The sequence below is a fragment of the Schistocerca cancellata genome, chromosome 4, assembly GCF_023864275.1.
Source record: "Schistocerca cancellata isolate TAMUIC-IGC-003103 chromosome 4, iqSchCanc2.1, whole genome shotgun sequence".
NCBI lineage: Eukaryota > Metazoa > Arthropoda > Insecta > Orthoptera > Acrididae > Schistocerca > Schistocerca cancellata.
This window is the reverse complement of record NC_064629.1, coordinates 871082795-871109761: the sequence shown is the minus strand read 5'-3', so window position 1 is coordinate 871109761 and position 26967 is coordinate 871082795. Positions and strand designations below refer to the sequence as shown.

The 26967-nt window shown below is 27.5% G+C and overlaps 2 long non-coding RNA genes across 2 annotated transcripts in view; one reads left to right on the top strand and one right to left on the bottom strand.

Annotated features, from left to right (window-relative positions):
- Positions 1 to 1294: 1294 nt before the first annotated feature.
- On the bottom strand, positions 1295 to 17172 carry LOC126185015 (uncharacterized). Its single transcript, XR_007536931.1, has 2 exons — positions 17022 to 17172; positions 1295 to 1441 (listed from the first exon to the last, which is right to left on the bottom strand). It is a non-coding gene; the product is annotated as an uncharacterized LOC126185015 (long non-coding RNA).
- LOC126185016 (uncharacterized) overlaps positions 16406 to 26967 on the top strand; it is a 31490-nt gene continuing 20928 nt past the window's right edge. Inside the window, exon 1 of the long non-coding RNA XR_007536932.1 lies at positions 16406 to 17070. This is a non-coding gene — a long non-coding RNA (uncharacterized LOC126185016). The remainder of the gene's footprint in view (positions 17071 to 26967) is intronic.

Here is a 26967-nt window from a genome sequence, read left to right as displayed (position 1 = left end):
TTAAGAGGAGGTGGGTTGCAATAGATTTTGGTTTATAACGGATTTGATGGTGAAATGCTATTAATGAAGGTGGATTTGATAGTAATTTAATTAATTTAATTTAACTGATATTGGCTCTGAGGTGTGTACACATCGCCCGTCGCTCTCATTATTGATTATCCTATTTTATTATTTTAAGGTGGCTTCAATGTAGATGAGATAATTCGTAACATAGTAGATGTACTGGAAAGTGTATCTAGTAAGAGTTTCAAGACATAACTTATTAGTAAAGTGTTTCACTTACACTGAAAATTTTTCTTTGCAAATCAGGATGTCTTGATTATTAATTTTATTATATTTTTTTTTGTTTATTTAAATAATTTAATATAAATAATTTTGTCGAATTTTGTCTTAGTAAATTTTGTAGAATTGATTTTTTAGATTATAGTTTGTTGTTAATGTAAGTGTTTTATGAAATATTATTTTAAATCTTTAAAAGTATTTTTTATTTATTGTACCTTTTGTATCAGGGTTTATCAAAATTTTGGTATTTACTTTACTTGTCTCGATTTGGGTTGATTTATAAATAATTTATAGTTAATGTATCATAATTATTATTAAATTATTTATAGACATGAGATGTTAATCGTTTCCCAAGGTATCTAGTTTCTTAAGAAAAAATTTTAATTTTTTAAAGTTAATTGTTTTATTTAATTTTTTAATTATTAAATATTAACTTATTTATTCTTTAAGGGATAAGTTTTGAAGTTAATTACCTGTAGTTTATTTTATGAAATATAAAAGTAAGCTTTACACCACCTATCTAAAAGATTACGTTTTAGTTCATTATTTTTTATTTTGATTTTATAAATATTTTAGGTTTTTTATTAAGATTATAAATTTAATTTTAAATTTTTTGTAATAATGATAGAATTAGTATATTATTTGTATAAAATTTGTACCTTGTAAATTTATTATAAGGAACTAGGCAAAATTGATTTCCGCCTGTTTATCAAAAACATGTCCTCTTGGAAAATACTTTGAGGTCTGGCCTGCTCACTGAGCAGATTTTTATAGAGCCGCAGTATTTTGACCATGCAAAGGTAGCATAATCATTAGTCTCTTAATTAGTGGCTGGAATGAATGGCTTGACGAGAAATCAACTGTCTCTTAATAAATTTTTGAATTTTACTTTTGAGTCAAAAGGCTTAAATTCTTCTTTAGGACGAGAAGACCCTATAGAGCTTAACATTTTACTTTTATATAGTTTTTTGTTTGTCTTTCTATATTTAATTATGATGTTTTGTTGGGGTGACATGAAGAATAAATAAACTCTTCATTATTATATCATTTATTTATGTTTGTTGTTTTGATCCATAATTTATGATCATAAGATTAAGTTACCTTAGGGATAACAGCGTAATTGTTTTTGAGAGCTCATATCGACAAAGCAGATTGCGACCTCGATGTTGAATTAAGAAAAATTTTGGGTGCAGGAGCCCATTAATTAGGTCTGTTCGACCTTTAAATTCTTACATGATCTGAGTTCAGGCCGGCGTGAGCCAGGTCGGTTTCTATCGTAAGATTATTAATTCATATCAGTAAGAAAGGACCATATGATTGAAATATTTTTTATTATGTTGATTAATATTAATTATATTACTATTTTGACAGAATAATGTGTTGAATTTAGAATTCATTTATGTAGATTTTTTCTACAAATAGTATTGATACTTTAGGATTTATTTATGTTTATTTTGAATTTTCCTTTATTAGTTATTTGTGTTTTAATTAGTGTTGCTTTTTTAACTTTATTAGGGCGTAAGGTTTTAGGTTATATTCAAATTCGAAAAGGTCCAAATAAAGTAGGATTTGTAGGAATTCCTCAACCTTTTAGTGATGCTATTAAGTTAATTTGTAAGGAGCAGCCAATTCCTATTATATCTAATTATTTACTTTATTATTTTTCTCCTGTTTTTAATTTAATAATTTCCCTAGTTGTTTGAGTAATTTTTCCTTATATAACTTAGATGTGTTCTTTTTCTTATGGATTTTTGTTTTTTTTATGTTGCACTAGATTAGGTGTTTATAGTGTTATAACTGCTGGTTGGTGTTCTAATTCAAATTATTCTTTATTAGGTTCTCTTCGGTCTGTTGCTCAAACAATTTCATATGAAGTTAGTTTAGCTTTAATTTTATTATCTTTAATTATTTTAATTGGTAGTTTTAACATGTTTGATTTTATAAATTATCAGCTTTATTGTTGATTTATTATTAATTCTTTTCCTTTAGCTTTAGCTTGTTTTGCTTCTTGTTTAGCTGAAACTAACCGAACCCCTTTTGATTTTGCCGAGGGCGAATCTGAGTTAGTTTCAGGTTTTAATATTGAATATGGTGCAGGAGGCTTTACTTTAATTTTTTTAGCTGACTATACTAGAATTGTTTTTATAAGAATATTATTAGCTTTAATTTTTTTAGGTGGTGATTTTTATTCTTTTATATTTTTTATTAAGCTTGCTGTTATATCTTTTGGTTTTATTTGAGTTCGGGGTACATTGCCACGTTTTTGTTATGATAAGTTAATGTACTTAGCTTGAAAAAGTTTTTTACCTTGATCTTTGATTTTTTTTATTTTCTTTGTTGGCTTAAAGATTTTATTTATCTAATTTATTTAGTGAAATTTTTTAAGAAAAGTTAATAGAAGAGTTAAACTTCTAGTTTTATATTTCCAAACATATGCTTTTCCTAAGCTAATTAACTTATTATCCCATGCATTTGCAACATGGACATTAATTAAGAAGTATGTGAAGTAAATAATTGTTAAAATTTGTCCTGTTATAATATAAGGCTCTTCAACAGGTCGTTTACCAATTCATGTTAATAAACATACAACAACGACTATAATTCAAAATAAAATCTGATTAATAGGATAGAATTGGATGCCTCGGAATGGTGTTTTATTATAAAATGGTAAAATTATTAAGATTCTAAGTGATAGAAATAGTGCAATAACACCTCCTAGCTTATTAGGGATTGAGCGAAGAATTGCATATGCAAATGAGAAATATCATTCTGGTTGAATATGAACGGGGGTTACTAACGGGTTAGCAGGTACAAAATTATCAGGATCTCCTAGGAGGTAAGGATTAATCAAGCATAGTATGATTAATAATGATGTTATTAATTCAAATGTAATAGAATCCTTGAAAGTAAAATATGGGTGAAATGGAATTTTTTCGATATCTCCATTTAGTCCTAAGGGGTTATTTGACCCTGTTTGGTGAAGAAAAAATAAATGAATTGCTGCCATGGCAGCAATTATAAACGGTAATACAAAATGAAATGTTAAGAATCGATTTAATGTTGCGTTATCAACAGCAAACCCTCCTCACACTCATTGGACTAAATCTGCTCCTAAATATGGGATTGCTGATAATAAATTAGTAATTACTGTCGCACCTCAAAATGATATTTGACCTCAAGGTAAAACGTATCCTATCAATGCAGTTGCTATAACTAAGAATAAAATTACTGTGCCAATTATTCAGGTGTGTATGTATATGTAAGATCCATAGTAAATTCCTCGTCCTACATGTAAATAAATACAAATAAATACTATAGAAGCTCCATTTGCATGCAGGGTTCGGATAATTCAACCATTGTTTACGTCTCGGCAGATGTGGACTACACTACTAAATGCTATTTCAATATTTGATGTATAATGTTATAGCTAAAAATAGTCCAATTACAATTTGAATTACCAAGCATAACCCTAGTAGGGACCCAAAATTTCATCAAAATGAAATATTTGTCAGTGCGGGTAAATCAACTAAAGAGTTATTAATGATTTTAATTAAAGGATGTCTTAATCGTAGGGGTTTATTCATTAGTAAATTATCTTATTTTACGAATTGGTCCCTGGTTAATATTAGTAATTTTAAAACTGCTAATAGTGCTAAAAATAAAAAATTATTATTATTATTGTAATAATAAATGTTGGTCTATTATAAAGTTTTTCTAAAGATATTGTTATTTCTTGATAATTGATTGAATTATCAATATTTATAGTTTCAGTATTTTTGAAAAAGTCTATAAATATTAATATATCTAAGATTATTAATGTTGATATAATAAATACCCATATTGTTAAGGTAATAATTATGGTAATTGATTTAGGTTGCAATATTTCATTTGATGCAATTCTCGTAATATAAATAAATTGAACTAATATACCACCGAGAAACGCAGAAAATAAAATATATGACAATCAGTAACTTTCCATTATTGTTCCTGTTATTAATCCAATTAGGAAAGATTCCAGAATAAAGAAAAGCATTATTAATATTGGTTGTCTTAATTTAATAAAATTAACATTTATTACGTTTGATAGTGATATAATTATTATTTTAATCATTTCAGGGGTTAGTTTATTTAAAATATTGGTTTTGGGGACCAATGATGGAAGCTTTTTCACCTCTGAAGTTTTAAAAATGGGGGCTGGACTTATTTCCGGTTAACAAGACCGGCGTTTTTTTTAAACTATTAAAACTAATGTTTATATTCTCTGTCTTTACTTCTTTATTGGTTTATTTTGCTGGTGTTTCTGTTTTTTCTTCTAAACGTAAGCATTTGTTAATGGTTCTTTTGAGATTAGAATATATTGTTCTTTCTTTATTTATATTGATTATTATTTCTCTTATTGAGTTCGATTATGATTATATTTTTCCTGTTATTTTTTTGGTTTTTTCTGTTTGTGAAGGTGCTTTATGTCTTTCGATTTTAGTTTCAATAATTCGTACTCATGGTAATGATTTTTTAATTCTTTTGGTTTATCCTTATGTTAAAGTATTTATTTATAACTATTTTTGATCCCTCTCTGTTTAGTTAACAATTGTTGATGGTTGGTTCATTCTTTAATATTTCTGTCTGGTTTTATTTTTATAATTTGTGTGTATTCATATGCTGATTTAAATATAATTGTTTAATATTTTGGTATTGATTATTTTTCTTTTACTTTGATTTTGCTAAGTTTTTGAATTTGTTCTTTAATAATTACTGCTAGAGGTTCTGTTTATTTAAGTTCTTATCATTCTAATTTTTTTATCTTTATGGTCTTAATTTTGATGATTATGCTTTATTGTTCGTTTGCTAGATTGAGTCTTCTTTCTTTTTATATTTTTTTGAGGCTAGATTAGTTCCCACTTTGCTTTTGATTTTGGGTTGATGTTATCAACCTGAACGTTTACAGGCTGGTGTTTATTTAATTTTTTATACTTTGGTTGCTAGATTACCTTTATTATTAGTTTTATTTAGGGTTTATGAATTTTCTAATTTTTTTTATTTTCCTTTATTGGTTGATTTTGGTTCTTATTATTTTATGTTTTATGTATTTATAATTCTTGCTTTTTTATTTAAGATGCCAATATTTTTGGTTCATTTATGGCTTCCTAAGGCTTATGTTGAGGCCCCTATTTCAGGTAGAATAATTCTTGCTGGTGTTTTATTAAAGTTAGGTGGTTATGGTATTTTTCGTGTTATGAAGGTTATTTCTTATCTTGGTTTAAAATTTAATTATTTTTGATTGTCTTTAGGTTTATTTGGTGGGGTTATTGTTAGATTTATTTGTTTTCGTCTGGTAGATTTAAAGTCTTTAATTGCATATTCTTCTGTTGCTCATATAAGAATGGTTATTGGAGGGTTAATAACCATGAATTGGTGAGGTTGCATAGGTTCTCTTTCTTTAATGGTTGGTCATGGTTTATGTTCTTCTGGATTGTTTTGTTTATCTAATATTATTTATGAGCGTTTAGGTAGACGAAGATTATTGATAAACAAGGGTATAATTAATTTGATACCAAGAATGGCTTTATGATGATTTCTTTTGAGATCGTCTAATATGGCTGCCCCTCCTTCTTTAAATTTGGTAGGTGAACCTAGATTATTAATTAGCATTATGTCTTGATCTTCTTTTAGATTTTTTGCTTTAATTTTTTTGTCTTTCTTTAGAGCTGTTTATACTTTATATATATATTCTTATTCTCAGCATGGTAATTATTATTCTGGTATTTATACTTGTTCTCTTGGTTATTTTAGTGAATATCATCTTTAATTTTACATTGATTGCCTTTAAATATTCTTTGTTTAAAGGGTGAATATTTTTTGTTTAAGTTGCTTAAGTATTTTAATTAAAAACGTTGTTTTGTGGAATCAATGATATGAATCTTTCTCATTTTAAGCCGTGAATTTATTTTCTATTTGTTCTTTGAGTTTTTTTCCCTTATTTTTTTCTAGAACTATAATTTTTATTTTGGGTATTTATTATTTAATAATTGATTATAGAGTTTTTGTTGAATGAGAACTTTTTAATTTAAATGGTTCTATGGTTGTTATGACTTTAATTTTTGATTGAATGTCTCTTATTTTCATGTCTTTTGTTATATATATTTCTTCTTTGGAAATTTATTATAGAGAGGATTATATATCAGGGGAAAAGAATATAAATCGTTTTATTATTATTGTTTTTATATTTATTCTTTCTATAGGTTTTTTAATTATTAGCCCTAATTTGATTAGAATTTTATTAGGATGAGATGGTTTGGGTTTAGTTTCTTATTGTTTAGTTATTTATTATCAAAATGTGAAATCTTATAGTGCAGGTATGTTAACTGCACTCTCTAATCGTATTGGTGATGTTGCTATTTTAATTTCTATTGCTTGATTATTGAATTTTGGTGGTTGAAATTACATTTATTATTATGATTTTATTTCTAATTCTTTTGAAATAAAGCTTATTACTATATTAATTGTTTTAGTGGCAATAACTAAAAGAGCTAAAATTCCCTTTTCTTCTTGACTTCCTGCTGCAATGGCAGCCCCTACTCCTGTTTCTGCTTTAGTTCATTCTTCTACTCTTGTTACTGCTGGGGTTTATTTATTAATTCGTTTCAGACCAATATTGGATACTTATAATTGTGGTTGATTTTTACTTTTAATTGGTTGTATAACTATATTTATGGCTGGGTTGGGGGCTAATTTTGAATTTGATTTGAAGAAGATTATTGCTCTTTCTACTTTAAGGCAACTTGGTTTAATAATAAGAATTTTGGCTATAGGTTATCCAAAACTTGCATTTTTTCATTTACTAGCTCATGCTTTATTTAAGGCGTTATTGTTTATATGTGCAGGTGTAATAATTCATAATTTAAAGGATTCTCAGGATATTCGTTTTATGGGTTCAGTTGTTAATTTTATACCTTTAACTTCAGTTTGTTTTAATGTTTCTAGTTTGTCTTTATGTGGTATACCTTTTTTAGCAGGATTTTATTCAAAGGATTTAATTCTTGAAATAGTTTGTTTAAGATGAATTAATTGTTTAATTTTTTTTCTTTATTTCTTTTCTACTGGTTTAACTGCTTCTTATTCTTTTCGTCTTTTCTATTATTCGATATCTGGTGATAATAAATTTTATTCTAGATTTTCTTTTGATGATAGGGGTTATTATATTTCGTTTGGTATAATTGGTTTATTATTTGTTGCTGTTTTTGGTGGTAGCCTTTTGTATTGATTAATTTTTCCTGTTCCTTATGTTATTTCTTTGCCTTATTATTTAAAGTTTTTAACTATTACTGTAGTGGTTATAGGTGCTTATTTGGGTTATCTTATTTCTAATTTTGATTTTTCTCAAAATTTATTTTCTATGAACATGCTTTCTTTTGTTAGATTTGCTGGTTCTATATGGTTTATACCTTTTCTTTCAACTAAATTTATTAGATATATTCCTTTAAACTTGGGTTATTATTCATCTAAATCATTTGATTATGGTTGAGGTGAATTATTTGGTGGTCAAGGCTTATATAGAATATTTATTTATTTAATTGGTAATATGCGGGGTTGATATGATTCTAATTTTAAGATTTATCTTTTAACTTTTATTTATGAATATTTATTTTGGTGATACTAATTTTCGTTTACTTAAATAGCTTATAATTAGAGCGTGACACTGAAGATGTTAAGGAAGTATTTTTACTTTTAGGTATTTATAAATATAGATATATTATTTTTACAGTGAAAATGTAATGTTTTATTTAAACTATATAAATTTTAGAAATGTTAACGGAGTTTAACTGCTAATATAAAAAGTTAGCAGCTTTCATATTGGCTTTACATTTCCTTAATTCGAACTTTATAGTTCAATTATATTATTAACAGTAATACGCCTCTTTTTGGCTTCAATTAATAAGAATAAGGGTATTTTACTTACCAATCTTCCAGGTCGAAACTGACTGTAATATTTCGCTTCTTATTCTATTTAAGGTTGATTGATTATATCAATACTTTTTGAATGCAACCCAAATGTTATGGTTAACTACAACCCTTTATTCTGCCCATTGTAATGCTCCTTGATTTCATTCATGGTATAATCCTCCTAATAATACTAGGGTAAAAAATATTGTTGATACTGTTCAGATTATAAAGTCTGAGGGTTTTAAAATGATTACAATTGGAAGGATTAGTGCAATTTCTACGTCGAAAATTAAGAAAATTACTGCGATTAAGAAAAATCGTAGTGAGAATGGTATTCGTGCTGATCTTTTTGGGTCAAATCCACACTCACATGGTGATCTTTTATCTCGGTCATTAATTAATTTTTTGATAATGTTGTTGCAAGGGTTATAACAATTATTGGGATAATAAATCTAATAAAAATTCTTGTAGATAGAATTAGGATTGTTTTTCTTGATTTATATCAAGCTTTTTGATTGGAAGTCAAATGTACTATTTATACTAGGAAAACATTTATCTACCTCATCAGTAAATAGAGATGTATAGGAATAATCAAAACACGTCTACAAAGTGTCAGTATCATGCTGCTGCTTCAAACCCAAAGTGGTGTCTTGGTGAAAATTGATTTATTGAATGTCGAAGTAGGCATGTTGATAAGAAAATTGTTCCAATAATTACATGTAGACCATGGAATCCTGTTGCAACAAGGAATGTCGATCCATAAACTGCGTCTGCAATGGTGAAAGGTGCTTCTCAATACTCATATGCTTGAAGTATAGTGAAATATATTCATAGTAATACTGTAAAGAATAGTCCTTGTAATGCTTGAATATGGTTAGATTCTATTAAACTATGATGTGCTCATGTTACTGTTACTCCTGATGCTAGAAGAATAGCTGTATTAAGTAATGGAATTTGTATAGGATTAAAAGGTTGAATTCCTATTGGAGGTCATAGTATTCCTAGTTCAATAGTAGGTGCTAGTCTTCTTCTAAAAAATGCTCAGAAAAATGAAACAAAGAATAGTACTTCTGATGCAATAAACAAAATTATTCCTCATCGTAATACAATTGATACAATTCCCGTATGTAGCCCTTGGTATGTTCCTTCTCGTACTACATCTCGTCATCATTGAATTATGGTTAATAGGGTAATTCCAAATCCGATTATAAATAAGTTCATATTAAATAGGTGGAATCATTTTGCTAATCCTGAAACTAGAACTATTGCTCCAATTGCTCCTGTTAATGGTCAAGGTCTATAATCTACTAAGTGGAATGGGTGATTTGAGTGAGTTGTTAACATAGGTTTAGTATACTTCTCTAGAATATAGAGTTCTTAGAATTGAGAAAACATAAGCTTGAATTATTGCTACTGCTGATTCTAGAATTAATAGGAGTATTTGTCAATAATTAGCAGTGAAATTAAGTTTATTGCTATGGATGGTCCTGTATTTCCTAGTAATGTTAATAGTAAGTGTCCTGCAATTATATTTGCTGCCAGCCGTACTGCTAGTGTGCCTGGTCGAATAACATTTCTAATCGTTTCAATTAATACTATAAATGATATTAATGCAGGAGGTGTTCCTTGTGGAACAAGGTGTGTAAATATGTGATTGGTATGATTAATTCATCCAAATAACATGAATCTTAATCATATAGGTAGAGCGATTGCAAATGTTAATGCTAAATGTCTTGTTCTAGTAAAGATGTAAGGGAATAGTCCTATAAAATTATTAAATAGTATTATAATAAAAATTGAGATGAAGATAAATGTCGTTCCATAAAATGATTTTGGTCCTAGTAATGTTTTAAATTCATTATGTAAGGTTAAGTTTAGTTTATTTCAAATAATATTAATCCGTGATGGTGTAAGTCAAAACATTGATAGGATTAATAATAGTGCTAAAAATGTTCTAGTTCAATTTAATGATAAATTGAAGATGTTAGTTGATGGGTCAAATGTTGAAAATAAGTTTGTTATCATTTTCAGTTTAAGTTTTTTATCTCAATTGTTCTTTTTTCTGCTCTTTTAATAAGGTTTGGCTTAAACGAGAAAAAGTTTATTTGATTAAATAAAATTAATGTAGCCGAAAATATGATGAATAGGGAGAATCATATAAGAGGGGATATTTGAGGGATTTGGATTAAAATTTCCCCATCAGAAGTAGTCGTTAATTTACTATTTTTTGGTTTAAGAGACCATTACTTACTTTAAGTCATCTGATGTATTTCAAGGTGTACTAATTGTTTAGTTATTTTAGATTGACATTCTAATGTTATATATTTTAACTAACTCCTTAGATTATTTTAGATAATCACTTGATAAATAAGTTTACTGAAGTTCTTTCAATTACAATTGGCATGAATCTGTGGTTTGCTCCACAGATTTCTGAGCATTGTCCAAAGAACAGCCCAGGCCAGTTTATTGTAAATGTTCCTTGATTTAGTCGACCTGGTGTTGCATTAATTTTAACTCCTAATGCGGGAACTGCTCATGAGTGTAGAACGTCCGATGCTCTTGTTAATACTCGTACTTCCGTATTTATTGGTAGGATTGTTCGGTTATCTACATCTAGAAGTCGAAATCCGTCGTTTTCTAAGTCTTGTTCTGGTGTTATGTAAGTGTCAAATTCTACGTCTATAAAGGCTGAATATTCATATCTTCAGTATCATTGTCGTCCAATGGTTTTGATTTTAATTATTGCATCTACTGAATCGTCAAGTAAATATAATAGTTGTAATGATGGGAGTGCAATAAAAATTAGTGTAATTGCTGGTAATGCTGTTCAGATTGTTTCAATTAAGTGTCCATGAAGTATATTTCGGTTTGTATATGCAATACCTTATATATAACTTAAGGCATAACCTACATTTACTGTAATTAATAATAATACGACCATAGTATGATCATGAAAGAATGATAGTTGCTCCATTAATGGTGAAGCTCCATCTTGAAGCGATAAATTTGATCATGTTGCCATTAATGAGTTTTCTAATAAAAGGTCAAACCTTTATTTGTAGAGCTTAAATCTACTGCACTAATCTGCCATATTAGAATCTAGAAATTAATGGTAATTCTGAGTAACTGTGTTCTGCAGGCGGATTATTTTGTAATCATTCTGTTGATCTTCCTATATTAGCTCTAAATATGATTGCTCGGTTTGTAATCATCCTTTCTCATATGATTACAATAAATATAATGATTCCTACAATACAGATTGTAGACCCAATTCTTGACACTACATTTCATGATGTGTATGCATCTGGGTAGTCTGAATATCGTCGTGGTATTCCTGCTAATCCTAAGAAGTGTTGAGGGAAGAATGTTAAGTTTACTCCGATAAATATAATTGTAAATTGGATTTTTAATCATGTATTATTTATGGTTAATCCTGTAAGTAGTGGGTATCATTGAATAACACCTACTATAATTGCGAATACTGCTCCTATAGACAATACATAATGGAAGTGGGCTACTACATAATATGTATCATGTAATACAATATCAAGTGATGAATTTGCTAATACTAGTCCTGTTAATCCACCAATCGTGAATAGAAAAATAATTCCTAAAGCTGATAATAGTGGTGTATTGAACTTGAATTTAGTTCCATATAGTGTAGCTAATCATCTAAATACCTTAATTCCTGTAGGTACAGCAATAATTATTGTTGCTGATGTAAAGTATGCTTGTGTGTCAACATCCATTCCTACTGCAAATATGTGATGTGCTCATACGATAAATCCTATTAGTCCAATTGATATTATATAGCATAAATTATACCTAATGTTCCAAATGATTCAGTTTTTCCTCTTTCTTGACATACAATATGAGAGATGATCCCAAATCCTGGTAGAATTAAAATGTAGACTTCTGGGTGCCCAAAGAATCAAAATAGGTGTTGATATAGATTTGGGTCACCCCCTCTTGCTGGGTCGAAAAATGATGTATTTAAATTTCGGTCTGTTAATAGTATAGTGATAGCTCCTGCTAATACTGGAAGTGAAAGAAGGAGAAGAAGGGCTGTAATAGCTACAGATCATACAAATAAAGGTGTTTGATCTAAAGTTATACTTTCTGATCGTATATTAATTGCTGTTGTAATGAAGTTCACTGCACCAAGAATAGATGATACACCTGGTAAATGAAGTGAGAAGATAGCTAGGTCTACACATGCACCCGCGTGTGCAATAGCTCCTGCTAGAGGTGGGTAAACTGTTCATCCTGTACCAGCACCGTTATCTACTATGGAAGATGTAAGAAGAAGGGTTAATGAAGGTGGTAATAATCAAAAACTTATGTTATTTATTCGTGGGAATGCTATATCTGGTGCACCAATTATTAATGGTACAAGTCAATTACCAAATCCACCAATTATAATAGGTATTACTATAAAGAAAATTATTACAAATGCATGGGCTGTGATAATAACATTATAAATTTGGTCATCTCCAATTAAAGATCCTGGTTGACCAAGTTCAGCACGAATAAGTATTCTTATTGATGTTCCTACTATTCCTGCTCAGGCTCCAAATAAGAAGTATAAAGTACCAATATCCTTATGGTTTGTTGAGAATAATCATTTTTGCGGTAAGATGGCTGAATTTTAGGTGGTAGACAATAAATCTACTTACGAGATGCTTTCCCTCTTACCATGTTTTAGGTCTAACATTCAATTATGATTCTAGACTGCAATTCTAGAGGTGTAAAATTGTACTAAGGCCTAAAAGATTATTCTTTTAATTATAACTTTGAAGGTTATTAGTTTAATTAACTTAAGTCCTTAGTATAATGAGATTAAGGTTGATGTTGAGATTAATCCTATTGTTGAAATTATTACTGTTATAGGAAGAATAATTCTTGATTTTTGAGACTTTATCATTATAGATCACGAATTTTCTGTGTATGACATAATTAGGGCTGAGAATCTAATACGTATGTAATAGTAAAGTGTAATTGTAGTTAATACAACCATAATGGTTATAATAGTTGTTATGTTGTTTTCTATTAATGATTGTATTACAATTCATTCTGGTAGAAACCCGAGAAATGGCGTTAAACCACCTAGGGATAGTAGAGATAAAAATATTATGAATTTAATTTCAGTTTTTATATTTCTGGCCGAATAAATTTGGTTTATAAAAAATAGGTTTATTTGTTTAAATAATAAAACCATAATTAATCTTAATAGTGAATAAATAATAAAGTATAGTTCTCAAACATTTTCTCTGACTGTTAGGGATCTAATTATTCACCCTAAGTGTCTAATTGAGGAATATACTAGAAGTTGGCATAGAGATGTTTGATTTAAACCACCTATTGTCCCAATAATAAAGCTTAGAATGATAATTGTTCAAATGAAAGTTCTTAGTTGAATACAATAAGATAATACCATTATTGGGGTAATTTTTTGTCATGTTATTAGTGTCAAACAGTTATTTCATCTTGAAGATCCCATTACTTCTGGAAATCAGAAATGAAAAGGTGCAGCCCCAATTTTTAATAATAATCTAGATCTGATTATTATTGATGGAATAAATTCTGTTTCTCACCCTATTGGATATTTTATTTGAATCAGCAAATTGAAAATAATAGTATTGCTGATGCTATTGCTTGGACAATAAAATACTTAATTGATGACTCATTTATTATTATATTTTTATTTCTTGTTAGGAGCGGAATAAATGAAAGTAAGTTGATCTCAAGTCCTAATCAAACTCCGAATCAGTAGTTTGATGAAATGGACAGGATCGTTCCTATCATTAATGTTGATAGGAAGAGAAGTTCTGCAGAGTTGTTGGTCATTAAAAAGGAGAGGATTGATACCTCTATAAATGGGGTATGAACCCATTAGCTTGTTTAGCTTACCTTTTTACATTAAGGTGTATGATGCATGTCAGTTTTTGATACTAAAGGAGACAGTTTAATTCTGTCTTATGTAATTTTAATGAAGGTAATTTTTATGTACTTAACTTACCCTATCAAGGTAACCCTTTAATCACGCACTTCATATATATTTAATATATAAATTAAAAGTTTTTTTTAAATTTCTTTATGTATTATTTTGGTTATTTCTAATTAATTTATCTCGGTTTGGATAATTTGAATATATATATATATAAATAATAATTTATATTAATATATTACATTTAATTAAATTTAAATACCTATAATGTTATTTTATTATTATTAAATGATTATTTTAATACATTTATTTTCCTAGGATTATAGCTACTTATGTTTTTAGCTCAAAATATGTAATTGTATTATAAATTTCATAATAATAAGTAATTTAATATTAAACATTATTTTAATTGGATATAATAGGTATAAATAATTATATTTATTAGAAATTATTAAAATAATATAAATAATTATATTAAATATAATAATATAATTATAAAATTATCTATAATTAGATTATTTAATTAACAAATATTTAAGTTAATTTAATATAAACTTAATTTTATATTAATAACATATTATATTAAATTACATAATTATATAAAATATATTTATTATATTATTTAATCTTTCTTTATTATTAGTGAAAAGAAAGATTAAATAATAAAGTATATAATACATTTATCTGTATACATGTTCCATTCTAATCTTTATTTATATATAATAGAGAAATTGTTGTGGTCATACGTGGTCACATTTCTTTTTTTTGGTCAATGTTTGTGATTTTTTCTTTTTTTTTCTTTAAATATTTGAATCTTTTATTTTTTCTTAATTTTATAAATTTTAAATTTTCTTATTTTGTTTCCAAAAGTTTTATTCTTGCTTGATTTATTCACTTTTTCTTTGTATTATATGTAAGTTTCGTTAAACTAAATGTTCTTTTAGCAGTAATATGATTGAATTATCAAGTGATTTTGGATTTAGCTATTGATTTAGTATCGGCATAATTCGTGCCAGCAGCCGCGGTTATACGATTGATACAAGTGAATATTATTGGTTAAAACAGTTGTTTATATTTTTAGGGTTGAAATATAAATTTGTAAGGTGAAATGTTAAAATTTATTTGTAGCTCTTTTTATGAATATGTGAAATTTAAATAATAAACTAGGAATAGATACCCTATTATTTTAAATGTTAATTATATTTACTAGGGTACTATAAGATAAGGTCTTTAAACCCAAAGAATTTGGCGGTATCTCATTCCGTTCAGAGGAACCTACCCCGTGATTGATGGTACACGATTTACTTTACTTAATTTATTTCTTTGTATATCTCCGTTATCAAAGAATCTTTTTAGAGTTATAATTCTCAAGATTTATAATTATAAAATATTTCAGGTCAAGGTGCAGCTTATAGTTAAGAAGAGGTGGGTTACAATAGATTTTTGTTTATAACGGATTTGATGGTGAAATGCTATTAATGAAGGTGGATTTGATAGAAATTTAATTTATTTAATTTCACTGATATTGGCTCTAAGGTGTGTACACATCGCCCGTTGCTCTCATTATTGATTATTCTATTTTATTATTTAAAGGTAGCTTCAATTTAGATGAGATAAGTTGTAACATAGTAGAGGTACTGGAAAGTGTATCTAGCAAGAGTTTCAAGACATAACTTATTAGTAAAGTGTTTCACTTACACTGAAAATTTTTCTGTGCAAATCAGGACGTCTTGATTATTAATTTTATTATATTTATTTTTTGTTTATTTAATTATTTAATAAAAATAATTTTGTCGAATTTTGTCTTAGTATATTTTGTAGAATTGATTTTTTAGATTATACTTTATTGTTAATGTAAGTGTTTTATGAAATATTATTTTAAATCTTTAAAGCAGATTTTAATTATTGTACCTTTTGTATCAGGGTTTATCAAAATTTTGGTATTTACTTTACTTGTCTCGATTTGGGTTGATTTATAAATAATTTATAGTAATGTATCATAATTATTATTAAATTATTTATAGAAATGAGATGTTAATCGTTTCCCAAGATATCTAGTTTCTTAAAAAAATTTAATTTATAAAGTTAATTGTTTTATTTAATTTTTTAATTATTAAACATTAACTTATTTATTCTTTAAGGGATAAACTTTGAAGTTAATAACCTATAATTTATTTTATGAAATATAATAGTAAGCTTTAAACCAGCTATCTAAAAGATTACGTTTTAGTTCATTATTTTTTATTTTGATTTTATAAATATTTTAGGTATTTTATTAAGATTATAAATTTAATTTTAAAATTTTTGTAATAATGATAGAATTAGTATATTATTTGTATAAAATTTTTACCTTGTAAATTTATTATAAGGAACTAGGCAAAATTGATTTCCGCCTGTTTATCAAAAACATGTCCTCTTGGAAAATACTTTGAGGTCTGGCCTGCTCACTGAGCAGATTTTTAAAGAGCCGCGGTATTTTGACCATGCAAAGGTAGCATAATCATTAGTCTCTTAATTAGTGGCTGGAATGAATGGCTTGACGAGAAATCAACTAATTCTTAATAAATTTTTGAATTTTACTTTTGAGTCAAAAGGCTTAAATTCTTCTTTAGGACGAGAAGACCCTATAGAGCTTAACATTTTACTTTTATATAGTTTTTTGTTTGTCTTTCTATATTTAATTATGATGTTTTTGTTGGGGTGACATGAAGAATAAATAAACTCTTCATTATTATATCATTTATTTATGTTTGTTGTTTTGATCCATAATTTATGATCATAAGATTAAGTTACCTTAGGGATAACAGCGTAATTGTTTTTGAGAGCTCATATCTACAAAGCAGATTGCGACCTCGATGTTGGATTAAGAAAAATTTTGGGTGCAGGAGCCCATTAATTAGGTCTATTCGACCTTTAAATCCTTACATGATCTGAGTTCAGACCGGCGTGAGCCAGGTCGGTTTCTATCCTAAGATTATTAATTCATATCAGTACGAAAGGACCATATGATTGAAATATTTTTTATTATATTGATTAATATTAATTATATTACTATTTTGACAGATTAATGTGTTGAATTTAGAATTCATTTATGTAGTTTTTTTCTACAAATAGTATTGATACTTTATGATTTATTTATGTTTATTTTGAATTTTCTTTTATTAGTTATTTGTGTTTTAATTAGTGTTGCTTTATTAACTTTATTATAGCATAAGGTTTTAGGTTATATTCAAATTCGAAAAGGTCCAAATAAAGTAGGATTTGTAGGAATTCCTCAACCTTTTAGTGATGCTATTAAGTTAATTTGTAAGGAGCAGCCAATTCCTATTATATCTAATTATTTACTTTATTATTTTTCTCCTGTTTTTAATTTAATAATTTCCTTAGCTGTTTGAATAATTTTTCCTTATTTAACTTATATGTGTTCTTCTACTTATGGATTTTTGTTTTTTTTATGTTGCACTTTATTAGGTGTTTATACTGTTATAATTGCTGGTTGGTGTTCTAATTCAAATTATTCTTTATTAGGTTCTCTTCGGTCTGTTGCTCAAACAATTTCATATGAAGTTAGTTTAGCTTTAATTTTATTATCTTTAATTATTTTGATTGGTAGTTTTAACATGTTTGTTTTTATAAATTATCAGCTTTATTGTTGATTTATTATTATTTCTTTTCCTTTAGCTTTAGCTTGTTTTGCTTCTTGTTTAGCTGAAACTAACCGAACCCCTTTTGATTTTGCAAAGGGCAAATCTGAGTTAGTTTCAGGTTTTAATATTGAATATGGTGCAGGAGGTTTTACTTTAATTTTTTTAGCTGAGTATACTAGAATTGTTTTTATAAGAATATTAATAGCTTTAATTTTTTTAGGTGGTGATTTTTATTCTTTTATATTTTTATTAAGCTTGCTGTTATATCTTTTGGTTTTATTTGAGTTCGGGGTACATTGCCACGTTTTCGTTATGATAAGTTAATGTACTTAGCTTGAAAAAGTTTTTTACCTTGATCTTTGAATTTTTTTATTTTCTTTGTTGGCTTAAAGATTTTATTTATCTCATTTATTTAGTGAAATTTTTTAAGAAAAGTTAATAGAAGAGTTAAACTTCTAGTTTTATGTTTTCAAAACATATGCTTTTCCTAAGCTAATTAACTTATTATTCCTTAATTAGTTTATCCCATGCGTTTGCAACATGAACATTAATTAAGAAGTATGAGAAGTAAATAATTGCTAAGATTTGTCCTGTTATAATATAAGGCTCTTCAACAGGTCGTTTACCAATTCATGTTAATAAACATACAACAACTACTATAATTCAAAATAAAATCTGATTAATAGGATAGAATTGGATGCCTCGGAATGGTGTTTTATTATAAAATGGTAAAATTATTAAGAATCTAATTGATAGAAATAATGCAATAACACCTCCTAGCTTATTAGGGATTGATTGAAGAATTGCATATGCAAATAAGAAATATCATTCTGGTTGAATATGATCGGGGGTTACTAATGGATTAGCAGGTACAAAATTATCCGGATCTCCTAGGAGTTAAGGATTAATCAAGCATAGTATGATTAATAATGATGTTATTAATACAAATGTAATAGAATCCTTGAAAGTAAAATATGGGTGAAATGGAATTTTTTCGATATCTCCATTTAGTCCTAAGGGGTTATTTGACCCTGTTTGGTGAAGAAAAAATAAATGAATTGCTGCCATGGCAGCAATTATAAACGGTAATACAAAATGAAATGTTAAGAATCGATTTAATGTTGCGTTATCAACAGCAAACCCTCCTCACACTCACTGGACTAAATCTGTTCCTAAATATAGGATTGCTGATAATAAATCAGTAATTACTGTCGCACCTCAGAATGATATTTGACCTCAAGGTAAAATGTATGCTATAAATGCAGTTGCTATAACTAAGAATAAAATTACTGTGCCAATTATTCAGGTGTGTATGTATATGTAAGATCCATAGTAAATTCCTCGTCCTACATGTAAATAAATACAAATAAAAAATATAGAAACTCCATTTGCATGCAGGGTTCGGATAATTCAACCATTATTTACGTCTCAGCAGATGTGGACTACACTACTAAATGCTTTCTCAATATTTGATGTATAATGTATAGCTAAAAATAGTCCAGTTACAATTTGAATTACCAAGCATAATCCAAGTAGGGACCCAAAATTTCATCAAAATGAAATATTTGTCGGTGCGGGTAAATCAACTAAAGAGTTATTAATGATTTTAATTAAAGGATGTCTTAATCGTAGGGGTTTATTCATTAGTAAATTATCTTATTTTACGAATTGGTCCTTGTTTAATATTAGTAATTTTAACAACTGCTAATAGTGCTAAAAATAAATAAATTATTATTATTATTATTATTATTAGTCGTAAAGCTCCCAACATGGAAGACGCTAAGTAAAGATGATTCACTTCTGGGGCTTCTTATTCTTCTTGTTTGCCCACCAGGTTTTCATTCTTTGCGAGAATTCAGCTTTTCTTTCTTCGCTCCATTTTGTTCCAGTTCTCGGCGCTTTTGTCTCTGGTTTGACCTCCCATTTGTCAACTTTAAGTTTGAAATTGTTTCTTTTGTTCATATCTTCAGTAGTAATGTTGGCTAATTCCAGATCTTTCTTTATATTTTTGTTCCATTCTCCTCCATTAACAAGGGATGCTACATATCTTACTATTCTTTTTGTAAGTCTGTGATCGGGAAGTCTCATTATGTGGCCATAGAATTTTAGACGCCTCTTCCTCATGTCTATCTCTATGTTAGAATATTCTTCAATTTTAGAATTTTTCTGTAATCTATATCCCTCTTTGGTCCATCTTGGTCCCAGAATTTTCCTAATGATTTTCCTTTCCTCTTTCTTCAGGTTTTCCATATCTGTTTTTCTTTTAAGTGTCAAGGTTTCGCTGGCATATAGCATTACTGGTTTAATTACCAACTTATAATGTTTAATTTTTGTATTTATAGATAGACATTTTTTATTGTAAATGTTTTGGACCAGCCCTAGACCCCTACGAGCTTTTAATATTCTTTCTTGTTGTGAGTATTTTTCAGAAATTATCTCTCCTAAATATTTAAAGTATGGTACCCTCTTAATTTCTCCATATTTGGTTTGTAACTTAGAAATTTCTAGATTTGTTGTTGTAAACACCATTTTCTCAAAAGATATTTGTAGGCCAACTTTTCCTGCACACTCTTTTAAGGTTTCTATCTGTTTGACTGCCATTTCACTAGAATCTGCCATTATTGCAAGATCGTCTGCGTAGGCTAAGTAGGGGATTTGTAGGTCATCTTTTTTGGTTCCCAGTGATATTGGTTTCCAATACTTTTCTTTTTTGAGTTCTTTTTCCCATTCTGCCATGACTCTATCCAGAACTAAGTTAAATAACAGAGGTGATAATCCATCACTTTGTCTAACCCCAGTTTTTATCTCAAATGATTTTGAAAGTTTTCCCATGAATTTCACTTTGCGTTTTGTATTTGTTAATGTCTGCTCTATGATGTTCCATGTCTTCTTATCCAGTCCTTGTTCTTCAAGAATTTTAAATAGTGTGGGTCTGTGAATTGAATCATATGCCTTTTTAAAGTCGACATATACTGTAGGCTTCCTTCGCATTTGTCTCATCCTTGTAATCAATTTCAAGTTTAAAATTAGTTCTGGACATGATCTGTTTGGTCTGAAACCAGCTTGGAAATCTGAGATTTTGGGTTCTAGCAGTTTTTGTGTTCTTTCAAGAAGACAAGTCGACAAGCTGATAATAAATAAATTATTATTATTATTGTAATAATAAATGTTGGTCTATTATAAAGTTTTTCTAAAGGTATTGTTATTTCTTGATAATTGATTGAATTATCATTATTTATAATTTCAGTATTTTTGAAAAAGTCTATAAATATTAATATAACTAAGATTATTAATGTTGATATAATAAATACCCATATTGTTAAAGTAATAATTATGGTAATTGATTTAGGTTGCAATATTTCGTTTGATGCAATTCTCGTAATATAAATAAATAGGACTAATAAACCACCAAGAAAAGTTAAAAATAAAACATATGATAACCAATAACTTTCCATCATTGTTCCTGTTATTAATCCAATTAGGAAAGTTTGCAGAATAATGAAAAGCATTATTGATATTGGGTGTCTTAATTTAATAAAATTAATATTTATTACATTTGATAGTGATATAATTATTATTTTAATCATTTTAGGGGTTAGTTTATTTAAAATATTTGTTTTGGGGACCAATGATGGAAGCTTTTCCACCTCTGAAGTTTTAAAAGTGGGGGCTTGACTTATTTCCGGTTTACAAGACCGGCGTTTTTTTTAAACTATTAAAACTAATGTTTATATTCTCTGTCTTTACTTCTTTATTGGTTTATTTTGCTGGTGTTTATGTTTTTTCTTCTAGACGTAAGCATTTATTAATGGTTCTTTTGAGATTAGAATATATTGTTCTTTCTTTATTTATATTGATTATTATTTTTCTTATTGAGTTTGATTATGATTATTTTTTTCCTGTTATTTTTTTGGTTTTTTCTGTTTGTGATGGTGCTTTAGGTCTTTCTATTTTAGTTTCAATAATTCGTTCTCATGGTAATGATTTTTTTAATTCTTTTGGTTTATCCTTATGTTAAAGTATTTATTTATAACTATTTTTTTGATCCCTCTCTGTTTAGTTAATAATTGTTGATGGTTGGTTCATTCTTTAATATTTCTGTCTAGTTTTATTTTTATAATTTGTGTATATTCATATGCTGATTTAAATATAATTGGATATTATATTGGTATTGATTATTTTTCTTTTACTTTGATTTTGCTAAGTTTTTGGATTTGTTCTTCAATAATTTCTGCTAGAGGTTCTGTTTATTTAAGTTCTTATCATTCTAATTTTTTTATCTTTATGGTCTTAATTTTGATGATTATGCTTTATTGTTCGTTTGCTAGATTGAGTCTTCTTTCTTTTTATATTTTTTTGAGGCTAGATTAGTTCCTACTTTGCTTTTGATTTTGGGTTGAGGTTATCAACCTGAACGTTTATTGTTGATTTTGGTTCTCATTATTTTATGTTTTATGTATTTATAATTCTTGCTTTTTTAGTTAAGATGCCAATATTTTTGGTTCATTTATGGCTTCCTAAGGCTTATGTTGAGGCCCCTATTTCAGGTAGAATAATTCTTGCTGGTGTTTTATTAAAGTTAGGTGGTTATGGTATTTTTCGTGTTATGAAGGTTATTTCTTATATTGGTTTAAAATTTAATTATTTTTGATTGTCTTTAGGTTTATCTGGCGGGGTTATTGTTAGATTTATTTGTTTTCGTCAGGTAGATTTAAAGTCTTTAATTGCATATTCTTCTGTTGCTCATATAAGAATGGTTATTGGAGAGTTAATAACCATGAATTGGTGAGGTTGCATAGGTTCTCTTTCTTTAATGGTTGGTCATGGTTTATGTTCTTCTGGATTGTTTTGTTTATCTAATATTATTTATGAGCGTTTAGGTAGACGAAGATTATTGATTAACAAGGGTATAATTAATTTGATACCAAGAATGGCTTTATGATGATTTCTTTTGAGATCGCCTAATATGGCTGCCCCTCCTTCTTTAAATTTGGTAGGTGAACTTAGATTATTAAATAGCATTATGTCTTGATCTTCTTTTAGATTTTTTGCTTTAATTTTTTTGTCTTTCTTTAGAGCTGTTTATACTTTATATATATATTCTTATTCTCAGCATGGTAATTAATATTCTGGTATTTATACTTGTTCTCTTTGTTATTTTCGTGAATATCATCTTTTACTTTTACATTGATTGCCTTTAAATATTCTTTGTTTAAAGGGTGAAAATTTTTTTGTTTAAGTCGCTTAAGTATTTTAATTAAAAATGTTGTTTTGTGGAATCAATTAAATGAATCTTTTTCGTCTTAGGCCGTGAATTTATTTTCTATTTGTTCTTTGAGTTTTTTTTCCTTATTTTTTTCTAGAACTTGTAACGTTCCCTGGCAAACTCACGCTATTAATGAACAAGAGTTTATTTGTACCATATACGCCGCTCTGAGCAAGTTGTATATACCGTAATTAGTGAACTAAAAATATTATTGAATTTTGTGTAAAAGACATTTGTTATTATCGTAATATTTTTTGTAGTAATATTCTCTCTGTATTTAGGATAGTAATTTTTCTATATTTATTATGTGATTGTGAAATGTGTCAGTACCTGCGATAACAGAGATGTGAAATTTAGCCAGAGGAGAATAATATTGTCAAATTACAAAGAAATGTTAATAGTCAGCAGTAGTATAAAAGCACAACGTATTGTGTATTCTTTGGTCTTCTCTGTCTAGAGCTGTATGCGAGAGGAAGCTGTGTCGAAGTGATTTATGATTGGGTAGACTTCTTTTGTTTCTGTCTAGATTTAGCCGCCATTAGAGGAGACGTTACAAATTAATGTGAGTTGAATTATTGTTTGATCTAAATATATCATAATTTATCAAAAGTGTGTATTATTAATGTAAATTACCTTGCCCATATCATCTATAAAAATTTCTTTAAAGAATTTTCAGCATTTTTAGCGGTGTTGCTGGGCTGTGCCGCGACCGATCGACTTGCAGCGGCGGCACATTTAAAAAATTGTTCCGCTAAAGGAAAAATCAACCAAACCCCTAAATCGGGAACAGATAGATAAAAATTAACAGTGAATTAAAAAATTGTTATTCTTTTACAGTGGTCCTGAGAATGATGAATTTTTTAAACTAATTATACGTTTGTGCATTCGTAGGCGGATAGTTAATGTTAGTTAACATTGAAATTAAACAATTTTGGTTCTTTCAAATAACTTAAATGTATAGCGAAGTAGGTTTGATCAGTGATAATTAAGTGTCGGCTTGGCAATAATTAACCATTTTCTGATAATAGAGATAATCTTATGCTCCATAGTTAACGCTGGGATAGAATTCAGAAAATATTTAACAGAAAAAAAACCCACTGCATTTAGAAAATGTGTGCCAAGGCCGAATGATGTAAAGGATTTAAATTTCAACTAAATATTCTTAATCAGTTAATATGAGTTCACGTAATTTTTAAATGTATGTAATTCTTTTGAAAGTGAATTTTTTATTACCACACGTAAATAAGAGAGAGGTTCTACAACAAAGTTCGTACTTACAGAAAAAAGTTCAAGAGAGGCAAATTAAGTAACTAAAAGCAACCATAATAAATAATAATTAATAATTATTCTTTAAAGAAATTAATAGCAGTGATCTCGTTAAAAATATAATTTTTAATTTAGGTATTTATTATTTAATAATTGATTATAGAGTTTTTGTTGAATGAGAACTTTTTAATTTAAATAATTCAATGGTTGTTATGACTTGAATTTTTGATTGAATTTCTCTTATTTTCATGTCTTTTGTTATATATATTTCTTCTTTGGTAATCTATTATAGAGAGGATTATATATCACGAGAAAAGAATATAAATCGTTTTATTATTATTGTTTCAATATTTATTCTTTCTATAGGTTTTTTAATTATTAGCCCTAATTTGATTAGAATTTTATTAGGATGAGATGGTTTGGGTTTAGTTTCTTATTGTTTAGTTATTTATTATCAAAATGTGAAATCTTATAGTGCAGGTATGTTAACTGCACTCTCTAATCGTATTGGTGATGTTGCTATTTTAATTTCTATTGCTTGAATATTGAATTTTGGTGGTTGAAATTACATTTATTATTATGATTTTATTTCTAATTCTTTTGAAATAAAGCTTATTACTATATTAATTGTTTTAGTGGCAATAACTAAAAGAGCTCAAATTCCCTTTTCTTCTTGACTTCCTGCTGCAATGGCAGCCCCTACTCCTGTTTCTGCTTTAGTTCATTCTTCTACTCTTGTTACTGCTGGGGTTTATTTATTAATTCGTTTCAGACCAATATTGGATACTTATAATTGTGGTTGATTTTTACTTTTAATTGGTTGTATAACTATATTTATGGCTGGGTTGGGGGTTAATTTTGAATTTGATTTGAAGAAGATTATTGCTCTTTCTACTTTAAGACAACTTGGTTTAATAATAAGAATTTTGGCTATAGGTTATCCAAAACTTGCATTTTTTCATTTACTAGCTCATGCTTTATTTAAGGCGTTATTGCTTATATGTGCAGGTTCAATAATTCATAATTTAAAGGATTCTCAGGATATTCGTTTTATGGGTTCAGTTGTTAATTTTATACCTTTAACTTCAGTTTGTTTTAATGTTTCTAGTTTGTCTTTATGTGGTATACCTTTTTTAGCAGGTTTTTATTCAAAGGATTTAATTCTTGAAGTAGTTTGTTTAAAATGAATTAATTGTTTAATTTTTTTCTTTATTTCTTTTCTACTGGTTTAACTGCTTCTTATTCTTTTCGTCTTTTCTATTATTCGATATCTGGTGATAATAAATTTTATTCTAGATTTTCTTTTGATGATAGGGGTTATTATATTTCGTTTGGTATAATTGGTTTATTATTTGTTGCTGTTTTTGGTGGTAGCCTTTTGTATTGATTAATTTTTCCTGTTCCTTATGTTATGTCTTTGCCTGATTATTTAAAGTTTTTAACTATTACTGTAGTTGTCTTAGGTGCTTATTTGGGTTATCTTATTTCTAATTTTGATTTTTCTCAAAATTTATTTTTTATGAACATGCTTTCTTTTGTTAGATTTGCTGGTTCTATATGGTTTATACCTTTTCTTTCAACTAAATTTATTAGATATATTCCTTTAAAATTGGGTTATTATTCATCTAAATCATTTGATTATGGTTGAGGTGAATTATTTGGTGGTCAAGGCTTATATAGAATATTTATTTATTTAATTGGTTATATGCGGGGTTGATATGATTCTAATTTTAAGATTTATCTTTTAACTTTAATTTTTTGAATATTTATTTTGGTAATATTATTTTTCGTTTACTTAAATAGCTTATAATTAGAGCGTGACACTGAAGATGTTAGGAAGTATTTTTACTTTCAGGTATTTATAAATATAGATATATTATTTTTACAGTGAAAATGTAATGTTTTATTTAAACTATATAAATTTTAGAAATGTTAACAGAGTTTAACCGCTAATATAAAAAGTTAGCAGCTTTCATATTGGCTTTACATTTCCTTAATTCGAACTTTATAGTTCAATTATATTATTAACAATAATACGCCTCTTTTTGGCTTCAATTAATAAGAATAAGGGTATTTTATTTACCAATCTTCCAGGTCGAAACTGACTGCAATATTTCGCTTCTTATTCTATTTAAGGTTGATTTATTATATCAATTCTTTTTTAATGAAACCCAAATGTTATGGTTAACTACAACCCTTTATTCTGCCCATTGTAATGCTCCTTGATTTCATTCATGGTATAATCCTCCTAATAATACTAGGATAAAAAATATTGTTGATACTGTTCAGATTTTAATGTCTGAGGTTTTTAAAATGATTACAATTGGAAGGATTAGTGCAATTTCTGCGTCGAAAATTAAGAATATTACTGCGATTAAGAAAAATCGTAGTGAGAATGGTATTCGTGCTGATCTTTTTGGGTCAAATCCACACTCAAATGGTGATCTTTTTTCTCAGTCATTAATTAATTTTTTTGATAATGTTGTTGCAAGGGTTATAACAATTATTGGGATAATAAATCTAATAAAAATTCTTGTAGATATAATTAGGATTGTTTTTCTTGATTTATATCAAGCTTTTTGATTGGAAGTCAAATGTACTATTTATACTATAAAAAC